The sequence below is a fragment of the Hyla sarda genome, chromosome 3 (genome assembly GCF_029499605.1).
Source record: "Hyla sarda isolate aHylSar1 chromosome 3, aHylSar1.hap1, whole genome shotgun sequence".
NCBI classification, from domain to species: Eukaryota; Metazoa; Chordata; class Amphibia; order Anura; family Hylidae; genus Hyla; species Hyla sarda.
In genome coordinates this window covers 298,614,162-298,627,681 of record NC_079191.1, presented here as the reverse complement: position 1 = coordinate 298,627,681, position 13,520 = coordinate 298,614,162, and the positions used below count along the sequence as shown (strand labels likewise).

The 13,520-nt window shown below is 45.9% G+C and overlaps 1 protein-coding gene across 3 annotated transcripts in view; it reads left to right on the top strand.

Moving 5' to 3' along the window:
* Positions 1-13,520, top strand: part of FMN2 (formin 2) — a 660,180-nt gene that overhangs the window by 98,380 nt on the left and 548,280 nt on the right. The gene's annotated exons all lie outside the window — the stretch shown is intronic.

Sequence of the window (13,520 nt, the reverse complement as noted above, 5' to 3'; positions counted from 1 at the left end):
CTCAGCAGTCAGCGAGGTTGAGCCGTTACCGGTGGATACGACCTGGTTGCTACCGCCGCAGCAAGACCATCCCGCTTTGCGGCGGGCTCTGGTGAATACCAGTAGCAGCTTAGAACCGGTCCATTGGTACGGTCCACGCCAATCCCTCGCTGACACAGAGGATCCACATCCAGCCTGCCGAATCCTAACAGTAGATCCGGCCATGGATCCCGCTGAGGTCCCACTGCCAGTTGTCGCTGACCTTACCACGGTGGTCGCCCAGCAGTCTCAACAGATTTGTGCAACTAGGACAACAGTTCGCCCAACAAGGACAGCAGCTGTCGCAGTTGACTGCCATGCTACAGCAACTTCTGCCGCAGCTACAGCAGCAACCATCTCCTCCGCCAGCTCCTGCACCTCCTCTGCAGTGAGTGCCCGCTCCTAGCCTCCGCTTGTCTCTGCCGGACAAATTTGATGGGGACTCTAAACTCTGCCGTGGTTTCCTGTCTCAATGCTCCCCACACTTGGAGATGTTGTCGGACCAATTCCCCACAGAATGGTCTAAGGTGGCTTTCGTAGTTAGTCTTCTGTCTGGAAAGGCCTTGTCATGGGCCACACCACTCTGGGACCGCAATGATCCTGCCACAGCCACTGCCAAGTCCGTAGTGTCTTCGAGGAGCCAGCCTGGGCCTCCTCTGCCGAGTCTGCTTTGCTGAACCTTGTCCAAGGAAGTTCCTCTGTAGGCGAATACGCCATCCAGTTTCTTACCCTCGCCTCTGAATTATCTTGGAACAATGAGGCCCTCTGCGCGACCTTCAAAAAAGGCCTATCCAGTAACATCAAGGATGTGCTGACCGCACGAGAAATTCCTGCCAACTTGCATGAACTTATCCATTTGGCCACCCGCATTGACATGCGTTTTTCTGAAAGACACCTGGAGCTCTGCCAGGAAAAGGACCTTGATCTCTGGGCACCTCTCTCCTGGAATCCTTTACTGTCTACCCCTGTGCCTCCTGCCGAGGAGGCTTTGCAAGTGGATCGGTCTCGCCTAACCCATGAACAGAGGTCTCGTCGCAGAGATAAAAATTTATGTTTGTACTGCGCTAGTACCGAACATTTCTTAGTGGATTGCCCTATTCGTCCTCCACGTCTGGGAAGCGCACGCACGCACCCAGCTCACGCGGTAGTGGCGTCTCTTGGTGTGAAGTCTTCTTCTCCACGTCTCACTGTGCCCGTGCGGATTTCTCCTTCTGCCAATTCCTCCTTCTCAGCTGTGGCCTTCTTGGACTCTGGTTCTGCGGGAAATTTAATTTTGGCCTCTTTTGTGAATAGGTTCAGCATCCCAGTGACCCGTCTCGTCAAGCCGCTCTACATTTCTTCGGTCAATGGAGTAAAATTGGACTGCACTGTGCGTTACCGCTCAGAACCCCAGCTTATGAGCATTGGACTGCATCACGAAAAAATTGAATTTTTTGTTCTGCCCAACTGCACCTCTGAAGTCCTCCTCGGCTCCAACGTCATTCTCCCACCCTTGACTGGACCACCAGGGAGATCAAGAATTGGGGTCCTGCTTGTCACAAACGATGCCTCACTTTTGCTCCCACTTGTCTAACTCCTGAGCTTCCACCCATACCGGTCCCTCCCAAGGTTTACCAGGATATTCTCGGCAAAAAGCAAGTTGAGATTTTGCCTCCTCATAACCCCCTTCCTGGTAACACTCTGCCCCGTGACAAGCTTCACCCTCTGCCCCCCCTCCTCATTCCCACTTCTTCTGGATTGCCTGCGGCTGATATAGCTACCCAGGACTTCTCTTTCTTCCGGAAGGAAACTCAAGAGTCGCTCCCAATGTTCTCGTCTCATTTGAAGGGACAAGCAGACAAAAAGAGGGGGAGACCTAAGGGGGGGGGTACTGTTACGCCGAGCACTCCGGGTCCCTGCTCCTCCCCGGAGCGTTCGCAGCGTTTTCCTCTCTGCAGCGCCCCGGTCAGACCCGCTGACCAGGAGCGCTGCACTGACACTGCCGGCGGGGATGCGATTCGCATAGCAGGACGCGCCCGCTCGCGAATCGCATCCCAAGCTACTCACCTGTCCCGGTCCCCGGCTGTCATGTCCTGGCGCGCGCGGCTCCGCTCTCTAGGGCGCGCGCGTGCCAGCTCTCTAAGATTTAAAGGGCCAGTGCACCACTGATTGGTGCCTGGCCCAATCACTGTAATTAGCTTCCACCTGCTCCTTGCTCTATATAACCTCACTTCCCCTTCCCAGCATTGCCGGATCTTGTTGCCCTTGTGCCTAGTGAAAGCGTTTCTTGTGATTGCCATACCTGTGTTTCCAGACCTTCTGCTATTACCATTGACTGCGAACCTTGCCGCCTGCCCTGACCTTCTGCTACGTCTGACCTCGCCTCTGTCTAGTCTTCCTGTCCCACGCCTTCTCAGCAGTCAGCGAGGTTGAGCCGTTACCGGTGGATACGACCTGGTTGCTACCGCCGCAGCAAGGCCATCCCGCTTTGCGGCGGGCTCTGGTGAATACCAGTAGCAGCTTAGAACCGGTCCACCGGTATGGTCCACGCCAATCCCTCGCTGACACAGAGAATACACATCCAGCCTGCCGAATCCTAACATTATGTTCTCAGAATGATGACCCAGAGCATAGCCAAAACAAAAAAAATATGCCCACCACAAACCCTATGCTCTGAATCATCATTCTGGGAATGTGATGTGTGTGGCCGTCCCTAGCCTGTTGCTTCAAATGTGCACCCCGCTCAGGTGGAGAGAGAGCGCCGCGCATTTGAGACAACGTAAAATGTTCCCGATGATAGTGACTCAGTGACCCATGACCCAGAGAGAAAAATACCCCCAAAGGTCTTCAGTTTTTATTTTTTTTTAGATTAGTTTTTTGGGCAATTTAGTGGTTTTATGGTGTTAAAATTTGGAATGCACTCTGGATACATTGGTCAAATTATGGAAAATTAAAATGAAAAGGGAAAATTTAGTACTGCATGGAAGTGTGATACTCCCTGAAGCAGTTTTTAATGCAGAGGCCCGGATGATAGGGGCAAGTGTCACATTGAGTGGTGGTATTCTTCCGTATCCCCCTTCTGTTACACACTCTGCATTTTTTCTGGGAACACCCCTTCTTTCCAGTGTGGGGGACTTCACCTGGAAAGTTTTGGCCTGGGACGATCCTGGCAACTATAACTTCAGTTCCTTGGGAATTCCGGCCTGCTCTTTCCCGGTCGCCAAAGATCAGGACCTTTAGGACTTCTTCTTGGAACTGAAGGTATGTCCCTGTGTTGTCAGCGTACTGGGACAGTACAAAAGAGTTGTATATGGCAACCTGTACCAAGTAGACCGCAACTTTTTTGTACCATACCCATGTTTTTTGCATGGCCATGTATGGCTTGAGGACTTGATCAGAAAGATCAACTTCCCCCATATACCGATTGTATTCCAGAATGCAATCGGGCTTTATGACCGGTGTTGTGGTACCTCGCACAGGGACAGGTGAGCTGCTGTTACCATGAATTGTGGTCAGCATAAGGAAATCCCTCTTATCCTTATACCTGACCAGCAACAGGTTTTCATGGGTAAGGGCACAGGACTCACCCTTGGGCATAGGTGTCTGGATCAAATTTAGAGGGAGGCCTTTCTGGTTTTTCCGTACGGTCCCACAAGCGGACGTGGATCTGGTGGCAAGGGATGTGAACAGAGGGATGCTGGCATAAAAGTTGTCCACGTACACGTGGTAACCCTTATCCAGCAATGGGTGCACAAGGTCCCAAACGATTTTCCCGCTAACACCCAGAGTGGGGAACAATCTGGGGGTTCAATACGGGAATCTCGTCCCTCATATAGTCTAAACTTGTAAGTGTAACCCGGAGGTACTCTCACAAAGTTTGTAGAGCTTCACGGCATATAGCGCCTGCTTTGAGGGAATATACTGGCGGAAGGAATAAGAGGCCATGAACTGCTGGGCCTACAGATATGTCTGCTCTACCATGTGATTGACAAAACTGTCACTGAAAAAATAACTGAAATAGTCAATTTCAGTGAATCTAGAATTGTCAATCCGGATTCCGGAGTCACCAACAAACTCTGGAATCCGTGGCTGATAAGCCTCTGGGGGTCTCCAGACAGGTTCACCGGAAGAGGGCTCTGGTACACTTGTCTGGGGGGTCGGACTCCTAGTACGAGCGGCATGGTCACTAGTACTAGTGTCGGCCACTGGGCCACTTTCATGGGGGTTGCGTGGCCTCGCCTGGCGGCGTCTCCGCCGCCGTACTGGTGACTCATCATCAGTACTAGATGATGAGGAGGACGAGGAAGAACACAGGAATGTAGGCTCTTCCTCGTCCTCACTGACAGATTCGGAGGCAAGTGAAGCGTATGCCTCCGCTGCCGAAAATGCCTGGCGAGCCATCACCTTTTTTCTACGGTGGTGGGGTGGTGGTAAGGGGTGTGTGTGTGAGGGGGGGGCGGGGCGGTGTATGTAGTGTGTGTGGTTGGTGTAACTGTATTGGGAAAAAAAAGTGCTGCGGCCAAAATTAAAAACGGAGTTGGGGCCAAATGCAGCGCCCTGAACCACTAATAGGGCCCGGGTCACACTAAAAAAAATTGTGGAGGACCCTTAAGGTCCTATTAGGGGATCGTGAGGGACGGACATTTTTAACTTTTTTTACACTTTTTTTTTTTTTTTTTTTTTACTTTTAACCCTACCTGTCCCTTGCTGTATTCTGTACCTGCTCTAACAAGGGGTCTTCATCCCCTGTCTCCTTCTCGCAGCTCTGCCCGCTGAATGAACTCAGTGGGCTAGCAGAGCCACGAGATGGGGCCGTTAACCCCTCCCCTGCCGGCTGCGATCGTCCGGCCAATAGTAGCGATTCTGGGGGGGTGACGAAATCGCCCCCTCCCCATAGATATAGGAGGTGATCGAGGGTGTATCCTACACCACCGATCAGCATGTATCTCCGGGTCAGCGGGTCACACGTGACATGCATGCAAATTGCAAATGTGAATTCACTTGCGATTTGCAGCGATTGCCGACATGGGGAGGTCTGATGACCCCCCTGGGCATTTGCGCAGGGTGCCTGCTAATCGATATCAGTAGTCACCCCGGTGGGGTGTACAGGTACGCCCTTGGTCCTTAAATACCAGGGAGCAAAGGTGTACCTGTACGCCTTTGGTCCTTAAGTGGTTAAAGGGGTATTCCAGGATCTTATGTAACCTGGTCCCCCATAGCTCCTGTTATGGCTCCTTCTGGTCCTATGCTGCTAATCTTTTACTTTCTTCCGAGATGACGGGTCAGAGCAGGACTTGCCCAATTGCTGGACTAGATGGGATAATACTGTGGACAGTCCTGCTCCTGCGTCTTATTAGAAGCAGGGTGAAGAGATGAGCAATGGAGCCAATTCAGAAGCTCTGCTTCACTATGCAGGTGGTTGCAAGGTAAGCGTTTTCTCGCTATGCCCCTGTGTACAGCTTACTGGTAACAGTGATCTGTTAATGGGGACAGGAGGGAACATATAGAAAATGTGTTCCTTGCTAACTCCAAAATTAAATAATCACCATCACAAGAAGACACAATGGGGACGATTTATCAAACCTTGTGTTGAGGAACAGTGAGGCAGTTGTCAATCGCGACCAATCAGATTCCAGATTTTATTTTTCAGAGGCCTTTTTCAAATTAAAAACTGAAATCTGATTGGTTGCTCAGCAAACAAAAAGGCACAAATAGAAAGAAAGAAAGAAGCGGCACTCGCCAGTAGTAAAAATACTGGCAGCTTTATTCAGCAAATTAATATATAGGACAGAAGAGGACAAATAGACAGCAGAGCAACACAGAAAGGGCAACAGCTGTTTAGTGTTGAAAATGCACTTCTTCTGGCCTGTAGACGACTTCACCAAACACAGATGGACACATAAGTAGATAAACTGTCAATGACACAGAAGGAGTCAACCCACCAGAAAACTAAAACCCGCAACGTCAGACATGAACTATAAACAAATTCATAGTAAATTATACAATACATATTAAAGAAAAGCACTCAGATCATTGTGATTTTTTTTTCCGTTTCGCTGTAGATTTTTGGGTAAAATGACTAATGTCATTACAAAATAGAATTGGTGGCGCAAGAAATAAGCCATTATATGGATTTTTAGGTGCAAAATTGAAAGGGAAAACATTTAAAAACTCTGAGTCCTTAAGGGGTTAAGTGTTCCCTTTATTTTTTTGAGCAGTGTATTTCAAATTCAGTGAACTTGAACACATATTCTACATGTGCGATAGTTATGTACTCAAGTTTGCCAGTTGTGTAACGTTACAGGTATGAGTTATCTGGTGCGTGGACCTCTTCCGTGCGATTGACAATTAGTTTACCTACTTATGTGTCCACCTATGTTTGGTGACACCATGACACCATCTGTAGGCCAGAGGAAGTGCTTTTCCCGCACAAAACTGCTTTCTGTGCTCCTTTGCTGTCTGTTTGTCCTCCCTATCTCTGTATATTGATGGCTGTATTAATCTGCAATAATTTCTAGTACCTGCGGCAAATCTTTCCTTCTATTTGTGCATTAATAAAATAATCACTCCTGGTCACCAATTTTAGTTTCTTCTTTTCTAGCCCTATCTGCTTTTGAATTTTTAGGGTGAAAACACACAATCAGGTTGCCTTGCAACTTACTATTGGAAACTGACATGATGCAGTTACAAACTGGAAAGCCCTGTTAAAAATATTCTTGTACCTGGGGATTATCATTCATGAACAGAGGCTGCATCTAAAGCTATAGCAAAATACATTTATAGCTAAAAGAAGATGTTTGTTTTTGGTGCTATACCGAACTTATACAACTTGTTCAAAATTATTATTCAAATTATATTTTTCTCATTTACCTAAATAATTGATGTAAATAACAGTCAGCATAATTCTCATGTTATCAACTATTAACCCCTTAACCTCCTGAGCGGTTATCCCGAGCGTGACTCGGGGTTAATTTTCCCTGCCAGGATCGGTAACCCCGAGTCACGCTCGGGGTAGAATTACAGAGTTCCCGACCGGGCTGCACGATATATCGCAAAAGCAATGCGATATAGCGATGCGGCCCCCGGGAAAACTTGCGATTATCTGCTCTGGTCGGCTCCCGTTGCGGGGGCCGGCCAGAGCAGGTAAAGAAAAATACTAAAAGTCAGTGTTTCCCTACCAGGGGGCCTCCAGCTGTTGCAAAACTACAACTCTCAGCATGCCCGAACAGCCAAAGGCTGTCCGGGCATGCTGGGAGTAGTAGTTTCACAACAGCTGGAGGTACCCTGTCAGAAAAACACTGAGCTAAATGTAAAAGGAAAAAGTAGTAAAATAAAAAAAACTTTTGCTCACCTAGTCCCGGTCCCTGAAGATGTCGTTCCCCTCCGTGCGCTCTGGTCACTGCTCTATTCATCTTACAGGACCTTTCACTTTTCAGCCAATCACAGGCCGCAGTGGTGTAAAGCCTGTGATTGGCTGAAGGGGAAAGGACTTTTTCTGCAGCAAATACACTAGGTTTGAAATCTGCCCGGCAAACCTAGTGTATTCTGCTGCAGAACAAGGTGAGAAGGGGGGAATGTGACAGGGGGGGATGTGACAAGGGGGGAATGTGACAAGGGGGGGGGGATGTGACAGGGGGGAATGTGACAAGGGGGGGGGATGTAACAAGAGGGGGGAATGTGACAGGGGAGGGGGAATGTGACATGAAGGGGGGGATGTGACAAAGGGGGGATTTGACAGGGGGAGGGGAATGTAACATGAAGGGGGAGAATGTGACAAGGGGGGAATGTGACAGGGGGGGAATGTGACAAGGGGGGGAATGTGACAAGGGGGGGAATGTGACAGGGGGGGGAATGTGACAAGGGGGGAAGAATGTGACAAGGGGGGAAGAATGTGACAAGGAGGGGGGAGAATGTGACGGGGGGATGTGACAAGGGAGAGAGGGAATGTGATAAGGGAGGGGGAATGTGATGGGGGAGATGTGAAATGGGCGGGGGGGAGATGTGAGATTCAGTGCAAAAAATTGTACCGCTTTTGGTACAAATTTCCAGAAAGAATCATACCGCCAGGGAGGTTAAGGACTCAGGGTTTTTCAGTTTTTGCACTTTCGTTTTTTCCTCCTTACCTTTTAAAAATCATAACTCTTTCAATTTTCCACCTAAAAATGACATTAGTCATTTTACCCAAAAATGCACAGCGAAACGGAAAAAAAAATCATTGTGCGACAAAATCGAAGAAAAAACGCCATTTTGTAACTTTTGGGGGCTTCCGTTTCTACGCAGTGCATATTTCTGGTAAAAATTACACTTTATCATTATTCTGTAGGTCCATACGGTTAAAATGATACCCTACTTATATAGGTTTGATTTTTGCGCACAATGTATACGTTTAAAAATGTCATCTTCTGACCCCTATAACTTTTTTATTTTTCCACATACAGGGCGGTATGAGGACTCATTTTTTGCGCCCTGATCTGAAGTTTTTATCAGTATGATTTTCGTTTTGATCTGACTTTTTGATCACTTTGTATACATTTTTTAATGGTATAAAAAGTGACCAAAAATGCGGAATTTTGAATTTTTTTGCGCGTACGCCATTGACCTTGCAGTTTAATTAATGATATATTTTTATAGTTTGGACATTTACGCACACGGCGATACCACATATGTTTATTTTTAATTTTTTTAACTGTTTTATTTTTTTTATGGGAAAAAGGGGGTGATTCAAACTTTTATTAGGGAAGGGGTTAAATGATCTTTATTAACACTTTTTTTTACTTTTTTTTTTTGCAGTGTTATAGCTCCCATAAGGACCTATAACACTGCACACACTGATCTCTTGCACAGATCACTGGCGTGTATTAACATGCCTGTGATCAGTGTTATCGGTGCTTGAATGCTCCTGCCTGGATCTCAGGCACGGAGCAGTCATTCGCTAATCGGACACCGAGGAGGCAGGTAAGGGCCCTCCCGGTGTCCTGTAAGCTGTTCGGGACGCCGCGATTTCACCGCGGCAGTCCCGAACAGCCCGACTGAGCAGCCGGGTCACTTTCACTTTCACTTTAGAAGCGGCGGTCAGCTTTGACCGCCGCTTCTAAAGGGTTAATACCGCACACCGCCGCGATCGTTGATGAGTGCTGGGACCGACGTGATATCATGCAGGATCACGGCGCGATCCCGCTTCATATCGCGGGAGCCGGCGCAGGACGTAAATATACGTCCTGCGTCGTTAAGGGGTTAAGAGTACAATTCAAATTTTATTGAACAAACCTCCTAATGATAACAATTATGCACAGTAAGTTTCAAAACACTTTATAGGTTGTAAAGAACTGATAATTGTCATTTGTTGTGTTTGTAGCATATTTACTGAAATCAAAAGCTTTTTCAATCAAACTTTTAACAACATTTTAACTTTTTAAACATTAAAACAGGTCACGTTACATTTTAACATAGGACCCCTTATTTGATAGCAGCTTCACAAGTCTTGCTTCGATTGAACTTGTGAGTTTTTGAACAGTTTCTGCTTGAATTTGTTTGCAAGATGTCAGATAGAAAAAAAGAAACAAAACATTTGGAGTAGATAAACCAACAGAAAAAAAAAACTAGCTGTGCACTTTTCAGCCAAACCCAGAAGTGGTACTTGTTTAGCCAAACCCAGAAGTGGATACAGACAATTGGAAACCCAGCCTAAAGCCAAGTTTCCACTTGTTATTTTTTTTTGTATGCATTTTTTTCCACATAAATTTTTTAAATACAAATCTTGAATTTTTTCTTGAGTTCCATGTGTTTGGAAATGGCAATTTTTGACCCTGTGGCAGTTTTTCATTGCCTTCGGGGTGCTACTGAACTATATATCTCCACCAGCAGTACAGTACATATTGCTGAAAAGTGCACCACTGTATACTGTCCCTGCTGTCAGCAGAACTGAGCTGTGCCCAGGGCTAATGCAAGGATTTTTGCCATCCTAGGCAAAACCTCATTTTGTTGCTCCCCCTACCCCTGGATATATTTTTGTCAGATGTATAAACATGACCTGTGTTTTACCATTTGTTTGTGAACAATACCCCTTACAATGGCTGAATAAAAACACCATACCAGAACAGGACAATACTACCATACTGTGACTTAATAACATGGCCATACCAGAACTAATCAATACCACCATACCGTGACTGAATAACAAATCCATACCAGAACAGAGCGATACCCCTATACTGTGACTAATTGACAACACCATACCAGAACAGAAAAATATCCCTATACCGTGACTAAATAACAACGCCATACCAAAAAAGATCAATACCCCAGACCGTGACTGAATAACAATGCCGTACCAGAACAGAACAATACCCCTATACTGTGACTGAATAACAATGCCATACCAAAAAAGATCAATACCCCCATAACGTGACTGAATAACAATGCAATACCAGAACTGAACAATACCCCTATACTGTGACTGGATAACAACTGGGTGTACTTGTAGATCATAGACTACAGAATAGCATGCAATGTCAGGCTGCTGCTTCCAAGGCCAGCAGGATATTGTCATGTATCAAAAGAGGCATGGACTCGAGGGACAGGGACATAATACTCCCCCTTTATAAATTGGTACGGCCTCACCTGGAATATGCTGTTCAGTTTTGGTCACCAGTCCATGAAAGGGACACTGTGTTGCTGGAAAGGGTGCAGAGATGCGCGACTAGACTAATATGGGGCATGGAACATCTTAGCTATGAGGAGCGATTAAAGGAGTTACAATTATTTAGTCTTGAGAAGAGACGTTTTAGGGGGGATATGATAAACGTATATAAATATATTAATGGCCCATACAAAACATATGGAGAAAAACTGTTCCAGGTTAAGCCCCCTCAAAGGACAAGGGGGTACTCCTTCCGTTTGGAGAAGAAAAGGTTTAGTCTCAAGGGGCGACACGCCTTCTTTACCATAAGAACTGTGAATTTATGGAACAGTCTACCTCAGGAACTAGTCACAGCAGGAACGATTAATAAATTTAAAACAGGGTTAGATACATTCCTGGAACAAAATAACATTAATGCTTATGCAGAAATATAAAATCCCATCCCTTGCCCCAATAGCCCACCACACCCCTACCCTTCAATTCCCTGGTTGAACTTGATGGACGTATGTCTTTTTTTGACCGTACTAACTATGTAACTCCATACCAGAACAGAACAGTACCCCCATACCGTGACTGAATAACAGTTTTCCACAGTTTTTCCCCTGCAGTAATATTGTAATGATATATACACATACATTTACCCATAACTATCTATCTATCTACAACACCCGCCTCCCATGCAATGTACATATATCTAATAATCCCCCCTCGTTTCCTTACATGCATGGTAAATATATATTTATATTTATATCTATATATATATATATATATATATTTTCACAGGAGGTGGTTTGGATCGTTAGTGGATCCAACATGTCACCCAGCCTGAGGTAGGTGAGTGTTTATGGACCCATCCGATAAGAGGCCACCTCCGCGTGGTGGATGGGGGACACGTTTTGATCAAAAAGTGCGCTAAGAGCCTCCATTTTGTTGACCAAGTGTGCTGCTGCCATTTTCTTTTTTTACATGTTTTGTACTTGCCACAGCAGCGTGCACCCGTGTATTGGGTTTAGGTGCTGGCTACATTTTCAGTTTTTTTTCTTTGCTGTGCAAATTTGGGGGGAGTGGCTCCCTCTGTAGCCGTGCATCCCCTCCCCTATTTTCACAGGAGGTGGTTTGGATCGTTAGTGGATCCAACATGTCACCCAGCCTGAGGTAGGTGAGTGTTTAGGGACCCATCCGATAAGAGGCCACCTCCGCGTGGTGGATGGGGGACACGTTTTGATCAAAAAGTGCGCTAAGAGCCTCCATTTTGTTGACCAAGTGTGCTGCTGCCATTTTCTTTTTTTACATGTTTTGTACTTGCCACAGCAGCGTGCACCCGTGTATTGGGTTTAGGTGCTGGCTACATTTTCAGTTTTTTTTTTCTTTGCTGTGCAAATTTGGGGGGAGTGGCTCCCTCTGTAGCCGTGCATCCCCTCCCCTATTTTCACAGGAGGTGGTTTGGATCGTTAGTGGATCCAACATGTCACCCAGCCTGAGGTAGGTGAGTGTTTAGGGACCCATCCGATAAGAGGCCACCTCCGCGTGGTGGATGGGGGACACGTTTTGATCAAAAAGTGCGCTAAGAGCCTCCATTTTGTTGACCAAGTGTGCTGCTGCCATTTTCTCTTTTTATATATATATATATATATATATATATATTTGCGTTTCCCGAGCAGGGTGCCTCCAGCTGAGTGAGAAACTATCTCCTACAGGAGTGTGGGGGCGGTTAGTTGGGGTATCCTTGCGCACTTAATAAAGAGCTGTCTCCTATGGGGGGGGGAGTTTTTTTTTCTTACATGCCCTCATCAAGAGTGTGCTATAGGCGGCTGCTAATCTAGCCTCTAGGTGGCGCCGGCCCTGGCAATGCCTACAGCTATAAAGCTTCTGACTCAGCTCATGTTGAGCAAGGTGTATATATCGTATTCCTCCTGCCCGACAAGAATATACAATAAACCAACAATGTCTGGGAATGATGGGAACACACTGCCAGAAAGAGTCTGCTCTCTTTATACCTTTTTAAAGGGGTACTCCGGTGGAAAACAAATGTTTTTAAATCAGCTGGTGCCAGAAAGATAAACAGATTTGTAAATTATTTCTATTTAAGAATCTTAATCCTTCCAGTACTTATGAACTGCTGTATGCTCCAGATGAAGTTCTTTTCTTTCTGGAATTCTTTTCTGTCTGACCACAGTGCTCTCTGCTGTCCAGATTACAAGCAAATCCCCATAGCAAACCTCTCCTACTCTGGACAGTTCCTGACATGGACAGAGGTGTAAGCAGAGAGCACTGTTGTCAGACAGAAAAGAACTCCAGAAAGAAATACAACTTCCTCTGGAACAAAAAGCAGCTGATATATACTGGAAGGATTAAGATTTTTTAATAGAATTTACAAATCTGTTTAACTTTGTGGCACCAGTTGATTTAAAAAAAATTGTTTTCCACTAGAGTACCCCTTTAACATGCCACAGAAAAGAAGCCTGCTAAAAATACATAATGAGAACAGACTTACCAACCTTGTTCCAGGCTGTGATCTTCTGTTGTAGCTCAATCTCTTGTAACATAATCGCTAAAGGCCCGGGCTACACAAAAAAAAGCCTGTACAAGGTGGTAAAGTCTCAGCATGTCACAATTGCCATGCATGCCAAACCCCAAAACTCAAAGCGAGTCTTATATTTATTTCCTTATTGACTTCCTGAGGAAAAATTGCAGTTTTAGCGTTTTTTGGGGCATTTGTGCCCAAAAAAAACAAGTTGAAACTTAGTCTTACAGTAGTATGTTTGTGTTTTATTGAAGCCAAGGGACCCTGGGGCATCTCTCATTTTTTATTAATTATTTTACCGTAATAAAAATTTTCCAAAATTATTTATGCTCAAAAATGTTTAATACAGGACTATTTCAG